The sequence below is a fragment of the Zeugodacus cucurbitae genome, chromosome 3 (genome assembly GCF_028554725.1).
Source record: "Zeugodacus cucurbitae isolate PBARC_wt_2022May chromosome 3, idZeuCucr1.2, whole genome shotgun sequence".
NCBI classification, from domain to species: domain Eukaryota; kingdom Metazoa; phylum Arthropoda; class Insecta; order Diptera; family Tephritidae; genus Zeugodacus; species Zeugodacus cucurbitae.
Genome location: NC_071668.1, coordinates 74,332,913 through 74,341,293, shown reverse-complemented (window position 1 = coordinate 74,341,293; position 8,381 = coordinate 74,332,913). Strand labels below are relative to the sequence as shown.

General features: G+C 33.7%; 1 non-coding gene across 1 annotated transcript; it reads left to right on the top strand.

The window, feature by feature from the left end:
- The first annotated feature begins 7,602 nt into the window (after positions 1 to 7,602).
- On the top strand, positions 7,603 to 7,808 carry LOC128920806 (small nucleolar RNA U3). Its single transcript, XR_008470693.1, has one exon. It is a non-coding gene; the product is annotated as a small nucleolar RNA U3 (small nucleolar RNA).
- The last annotated feature ends 573 nt before the right edge of the window (positions 7,809 to 8,381 follow it).

The window sequence follows — 8,381 nt, the reverse complement described above, 5'->3', positions numbered from 1 at the left end:
AAGTTAGCCTGATTTTTGCAACATTGAAAAAGTGGAGCGTCAAGATTTTACAATCCTCTTTAGCGTTTCACTGTTTTAACGGTATTTTTTTTGTTGCTGCTTTTAAGTCTCTTTGTTTTATTTACACCCCCACATTGTTATTTTCCCCCAAGTCCACCCGCAGCTCCGCCAAACACTGTCTTCCATTCCTTATTATTATTATGTCAGGGTTCTGCACTATTTTCTTTTGTCTGTATCTGGAAAGGCGTAGGCGTAGGCGTAGGTAAGCTGTAGAACTGTAGAATGCGTGCAATTCGTTGAGCGGCGTACTCTGCTGGCCGTGGTGGTGGTGAACTGTCAAAACAGATAAGTGTCAGCCGTAACTATTCGCTAGCGCTGATACGAAATTCCTTGTCTAAGAATATTTCCTCATAATTCAGCTGGAAGACACGACATACATATAGTACTCGTTATAACAATATGCGACGGCTGCCTCTGATAATGCTTACGCGCATACTTTGCGCTCGTGGCTCGTGGTGGGGCGAAGAAAGTGTAATGAAAGATTTTGTGCTGCCCTTCTCAGTTAGTAACAAAAGACAGGTTTTTGGTTCGTTTGTCATTGCGCAATTTAATGAGTTCGCTAATGGTTTTCAAGGAAAGTGTCGTTCACGTCGTTTTGGTGAGATGCTTCGGAGTAGCATAAAGCTTAGCTCTTCGCTAGAAAATTTTTACAGTAAGATTGTTAGTGTTGAATAGAAGGAACAACAGAGTGTTCTACTTTAAAATGCAATTTATTACAGAGGAATATAAGAAATGTGCTCCAGATAACAGTACTCGCAAATAAAATAGAATACTCAAATTACTTCAATAAACTGAATAAAATTCTGGAGAGTACATGGAGAGGGCGCCAAAGTCTTACCATTACTTAGAACGAGGTTTAAGGTGTGTCAGCACGATGCTGAATTTGTATTGTTTTCCCAGTTGTTCCAATGTTGTGCAGATTAAAAGTTTAATCGGTAAGCAAAAATATTGTTTTTATAACGCACGAGTATCTTCTGAAGACTTAGTGATGACAAGAATTAATTCTAAATAGGGTACTCTTCAACAATCTTTGAAAAGCTGCAACGTTTTTGAGGACTTGATTGGTTCTTTTCCCGATAAATAGGTAGGTAGGAGTGCTGCGCTGTTATAGTTCGGGCTCAATTAGCACTATCTGTGCCATTTTGATGCACTAGTCGTTGACCTTTTTATTTGCTATCAAGTTTAAGCTTCTCGTTTAAACCATTTTGTGGTTTCGATGAAGCTACTAATATCTGTTTTGATTTTTGTAGACATCCATTCGAGGTTTGATACTTGATGGAATGCCAGTGTTCTGTATCGGATCTGCGATAGGGCTGGGCATTCACAGAGGAAGTGGAAAATTGTTTCCTTATTGTGGAGCATACCCATTTTCGACGCATGTTCTCCAAATGGCCAATGTCCTGTTATGGTAGCAGTTAGTCTGAAGATACTGTTCCTTTACTTATTTAATAAGTCGTTGGTTCTCTTCAAGTCGTATTTTGGCCATATCTGTTTGGTTATTTTGCATTTAGTTGTCTTTTTGTTATTTGCTAATTGTTGAAATTGTATATTGAGCTCTCTCCTGATCGAGCCTAACGGGCTTGGTATTAATTCTGCATCCGATTAGTTTAGATAAGATCCGGTCTTTGCCGGCTCGTCTGCTTTTTCTTTGCCGAAAATGTTCCTGTGGCCGGGAACCCAGATCAAGTCTGGGAGGAGCTTGTTTTCTAACGACTTCAGCGCCTTCTTACAATTTAGGACAATGCTTGAATTAGTCAGGGGCGACGACAATGCCAGGAGATCCGCTTGGATATCCCTGTATATTTTTGCTTTATGTATCCTCCCCCAATAAATAGTAGACCGCATTCGATTCGAACAGCAGCAAAAGAATGATACCAAAAAAGCTCGAACCGTCGCTTTTTACAAAACTTGTCTTCAGACGAATCTTTTTTCACCACCAAAATCACTCGCCATAGACAGGAACATATAGTAGTTACTTGTTGTTAGGTCCGGAGAATAAGGTGGATGCATAAGAACTTCCAAAACAAATGACCGGTTCTTCAGGCGGATCACTATCGATATGTTGGCCAAAGTCTAACGGTTGACAGTAAAGGTCCGAATAAAGATTTTGGCCGTGGGTTAGCAGCTCTTACTAGTTGATTTCAACCCAACCTCATTAAATATATAGTAAACCCTTCTTGACCATCAATGCTGGCTTGGGCCACCGTCTCACAGATGGTAATTCGGCCCATGATAATTTTTACGCTATCTCGTGAGGTCTCCATACATCGAGATTTCCGGGCTCAATAATTTCCATTATTTTATCCATATTTTCGACTATTGGCCTTCCAGCACGTGAATGCACCGCTTGGAAGTCAAAAATACCGAAACGGAATCGTCGCAAGCAGAATTGGTTTACGTTTTCGTCTTCAACCAAGAAAAAAATGTACAATATTACATATTTTCTCTTTGCTTGTGTCCATCTTTAAACTCTTTGCCATCCTCTTCTTCTACTCTTTTACATCCAACCGGTGTTCAATATAAGGAAAGTTTTTCTTTAAATATTATTTCTTATAAATTCTGCTTTCAAATTGACTTAAACAAGGTCAAATAGTATTTACGTAAAAAAACTTTATTTGCTTTTATTTTATACAATAATTATTACAATGATTTGCACTAGCTTGTCAGGAAAAAAAGAAGAAAACAAAAAAAAATCAATTATGTATAACAACGCACTGTAATTTGATAGGTGAAAACGATGAGGCATGTATGACTAAATGCAAATATTTGTAACTGCCTAATGAGATAAATGACTCAGTGATAGGCAGACAGCTAAATGGGATAAGTGAATTCGCAAATAGACAAAAGCAAACAAAAAATAATAGTCAGGACAATTACCAGCCAACAAGTGCAGCGTTTTCGGTGTGGGAACTGCTGAAAATAAAAACCAATAAGACGCCAGCGATGAAAGAAACGGCAAGAGTAGGAAAATGAAAGATAAGTGGTGGGAAAGAAAAAATATAAAAAATCCGCGTGTGAATATTTGAGCATTTATATTATAAGAACACACACACTTACGCACATAACATAAAACGCCATAAAAATGGAGGCAAATACAAATAAAACAACACAAATAAAACGGCAAAAACCAGCCAAGCAGTAATTGCACTTTTAATGTTAAAACTAGCTTGTATGTGTGTGAGTATGTGTGAGTGTGTGGATTATAGGCGCCCAAATGTATGCTTTAATTATATATGTTATGTCTGCATGTTACTGAGTGGCAGTTGCGCGAAACGCTTGCGACTGTTGTTGCCCAGACACAAATGCTGGACGGAAATGTTTCGTTTTAATTACCAGCGCCATTCTTGGAATATTCGTAGAATTTCCGCTTTATTCACATGCAATACTCAATTTATCTCGCGCACATATATATGTACATATGTGTGTGTGTGTGTGCGAGCGTCTATAAATAATGGAAATCGTAACATTTGTAGGCATACACAACTACCATAGCTTGTGTGAATTAATTTTATCTCGCACAGCTTAAATAAATCGCACGCTTAAATAAATTTCAATTTATATTTATTGAAGGTATACACACACATGCAAGTGCTGTAAACAACGGGATATAAGTAAATTATTGCTTGTTTGGACAGTAGCTGGTTATTAAATTGTGAACGCTGTTGGGATTTTTAGTTTTTATATAAAAAAAAATGTTTTGTTGTTAAAGTAGGGAAATTTATAAAAAATATAATCCATGAAATTTTGGAAAGTTAATATTGATTTTTTATATTTAAAAAATTTAGAAAAAAGTAAAAAAAAATTAAAACAAAATTATTTTCTTTTAAATAGTTTTTCGGATAATTAAATTTTGGAATACTAATTTATATTTTTATATAAAAAAATCAAAACCATACTCAAATTTTTTTTAAATATTTTCACTTCATTATTTTATCAATAAAGTAAAAATCATATTTTTGTATTTAGTTGATTGTTAGATTCAAAAAACGCAGTACTAAAATAAATAAAAAAAAACATTTTTTGCGCATTTAAATAATAAACATTTATTTCATATCAAAACGGTTCCAATGTCCTTCATATGTCAATTTCTTCATTTTTTTGTTTCACAAATTTTATTAAATTTTGAATAGATTATTCTATTTCACACGCAACTCCAGTCAATTAACATAATATCACATAATTTCGCACAGCCAAATTAATTTAATACATTAAGATTATAATTGAGAAACCATTACATACAAACTGACGTGGCCTGACCTGAGGCGCTTCCAAAGGGTCTATCTCTGAGATTTTTTCTCGGACCGATTTCATATTTTTGGATAATATAATATTTAAACACATTGTACTGTAAATTTTGAAATTTTGAAATCCACTTAACCCCTTAATCGAACCGGGTAATTTATCAATTAACTGCTGTCCGAAAAGGTTATAAGATTCATATGGTTTCTTAATTTAATTAATGGACAAACTGTATGTTTAAAATATATATATACAACTATTTTTTACTTTTATATAAATACTTAAAAAGACAGTTTTAACAAGAAAAAACGTTAACTTCGGCTCTACCGAAGCTAATATACCCTTCACTGGTGCATTTCTTTTAGTAACTATGTGTTTAAGCAAATCTAAAGACGTAAGAAAAAGTAAGTAAAAAAAAGAAAACATTTTACTAATTCCCTTTAGCCGGGTTGTTTGCTAGAAACATTAAGGTTATATAGTTAACCGATTTGAACAATTTCTTCAGATATTATATTATTACCTTAAGCAGTAATCCATGTCAAATTTCGTGAAGATACCACGTCAAATGCGAAAATTTTCCATACAAGCCATTGATTCCGATCGTTCGGTTTGTATGGCAGCTATATGCTATAGTGAACCGATCTGAACAATTTTTTCGGAGATTAAATTATTACTATGAACGATAACTCACACCAAATTTCGTGAAGATATGTAGTAAAATGCGGAAGTCAAGAACACTTGATTCCGATCGTTCAGTTTGTATGGCAGCTATATGATATAGTGGTCCGACAAACGAGCAGCTTCTTGAAGAGAAAATAACATCTGCAAAATTTCAAAACGATATCTTAAAAAGTGAAGGACTAGTTCGTATATATACAGATAGACGGACATGGCTAAATCGACTCAGTTCAACATATTGATCATTTATATATATATGTATATATATTTATAGGGCCTCCGACGCTTCCTTCTGGGTGTTACAAACTTCGTGTCAAACTTAATATACCCTATTCAGGGTATACAAATATGGTAATATGTATGTAGAAAAATATGGTATATCCTCCATGGTTATAATGATAACCGTAGAAATGCATTTGATTCTTACAATCAGATAACTTTCCATCACACTACCAAATTGTAGATCTAACCAAGCCTCTCATGTCAATTAAATTCCACTATCTTATACACTAAGTTGTAATACCTACCACGAATTAGTCACAAATTTATTAGAAACCAGTTGAATATGATTTAAGTCCAGACTGAAATTAATTTTAAAATTAATTAGTCACAAATTTATTAGAAACCAGTTGAATATGATTTAAGTCCAGACTGAAATTAATTTTAAAATTAATTAGTCACAAATTTATTAGAAACCAGTTGAATATGATTTAAGTCCAGACTGAAATTAATTTTAAAATTAATTAGTTACAAATTTATTAGAAACCAGTTGAATATGATTTAAATCCAGACTTAAATTAATTTTTAAATTTCATTCAATTTAATTCACTTTGAAATTTGAACTAAAAATTGTTTTTGCGCATAAATGTAGGCAACACTTCCATGCACAACATCACCAAATATTTAATACTTCTGTGTATACAAAAAGATGTTGCCTACATTTAGGATAATATGGAAATTGATATCGACTAAATTTGTTTTTTTTTATTATAAAATTTTAATAAAAAGCAATATATAATAATATAATTTATATTTTTATTTTATAATTATAAAAAAATGTTTGGTAAAATTTCCATTTCGTTAATTTTTTGGTAATATTATTATAATTTTTTTCATTTTACTGAACATATTATAATGAACAGCGACTGTAGGTTGCTATTTTATGAGTTTTAAATTTATATTTTAATGCGGATTGCAGGGGTATACACGCGTAAACATGTTAACACATACATATATACAAGAGTATATTTGCAACACGCTCTCTCGTTTAAGGACCACATAAAAATTAAATAACTCAGTATTTTGTACTTGTTTATGTGCAACAACAATAATAAATATTTCATATATGTAGCGCTAGGCGTGCAATAACTCATATGCGCATGTATGTATGTGTAGGCGTATGTTCACTGCGATTATCAATATGCGCTAAAAAATATGCCACTCATCATGGAGGAGTTAATAAAGTGGCTTGGCACACACATATCACACATATCTTTATATAAAAAGGTGTGTGTATGCGCGCTTGCTATTTAAAGCATTTCAGAATATGCAACAGCCAATTAATTTGCAGACATATGCCGCACACAATTGTTGTTACTATATATTATTCTCCTGCTGGTAGCTTTAAAGCCTACAAGTATGCTTGGTATTTTTAGCGCACCTTTAAAGTTGTGCGGTGATTTATTTTTTACCTTGCCGCCAATACACAGTTCTCCCCCCACTTTAATGGTATGCAGAGTGGCATTCCAATGAAAATGACGTCACTTTGCTCTATTTCTGACAACTCAACTCAACTCAAGCTATAAATTGTACGCTTAATACCCATAACGTAGGCAATTATCTATTTTTAAAGTTTCATAATTGCCTGACTGGCTTTGTAGTTTTGCGGTTAGTCATTCTTGCTTGGCATCTGTTTAATGCTGGAAAAGTCATTCAAAATAGAAATTTTTACATGCATAAATTATGAATTATGGTTTTTATTGGTGGTTTGGAAAGTTCAGCTCGTTACTCATACGCCCTGACTGACCCAAATCAATTTTAATGCCATTAACGAATTTTGGAAAAGTTTTGCTCGCAATTATATTTGTGATTTGCTCTAATGTGTGAGGAATGTTTGCAATTTTGGCTGATATTTTGTGTTTTGGATAATTTAATGTGTGTATGTGTGAGTATAGTAGAGATAGTATAGTAGAGAAATACTTTTTTATCAGTACTTCAGATAATTATGATTTTTCCTTTTCCTATGTATTTCACTGATTTTCCAAGTATTTAATTATTGAAGTTATACTTCTTATACGACTTCGAAAAAGGTTGCGATAATTGTTTAACGCTTTAGTGGGGAGGGAATAGCGTTGAACAATTAACGCGAGAGAGAGAAAGTGAGTGAATGAGAGTAAAGCAGAGAACTTTAAGCACTTGCCATGCTTATGCTATTTGAGCAATTCTTGTTTTTGTAGAACAATGTTTAAATTTTTGGTTGGTGACATATTCACATGTGTACGCATATGTATGTTTTAATGCTTGTGCATTATTTGTTTTTCTTTCGTTTCTGTTTCATTTCTGCGAATTCTCAACTATTTTGTGTGACGTTTGCTTGAAATACTTTGCGTTGGCTGTTGAAAAGTTAAGACTATACTTCACAGGATCATTTCTGTAGTCAGTCTTCATTTACTTTCTTTGTAAATCGAAAGTATTTGCACCCTCGATGAGGTGGTATATCGTTTTATCTGACAGCGTGACGTTTATGAACTTCATTTCTAGTTTTCTCTTGTATTACCGTTGTCAACTGCAGGTACGCAAGCATTTGCAGATATTATCGGAGATCCAGTAGAGTATAGCGATCAACCGGTACTCCTTGCGGGAGATTTCAATGTAAATTATATGCATTTCTTGGAATATCACTAAGAGGTATAACTTCATCCGCGCGTAGGGACCCACGCACCAGTTTTTTTTCTCTATCTTTCTCTCTCTTTATTTTGAAGTATTCCATTCTTTCGTTGCCTTTATCCTTATTCTTTCATTTCTTCTTAAAGGTTATACAAATTTTAAAATAGGAAAAGTTGAGACTATACTTTAGATTATTTCTGTGAAGCAAATGTGTCTAATTTTGTTCCTAAAAGCAGTAGATTATTTAGTATCCGTAAACAACTAGAGCATCTATGGTACAGTGTGGGACTTAGAAGTACATATGGAAATTAGTATTGGGAAAGAAATTGATAGACCTGTGTTGATAGTTTTTATTTATGAATAGCACAATGATTTCGATGGTTTAAAATTTCCTAGGCTAAAGGTCAAAGGCTGACTCTAACGACAGATGTTGCGATGGATCCCACTTGGACAGCGATAGGCGCCATTGTGGAGCTAAAAGACTCCTGAATAATTGCTGTCTATACTCAGATGTCTTC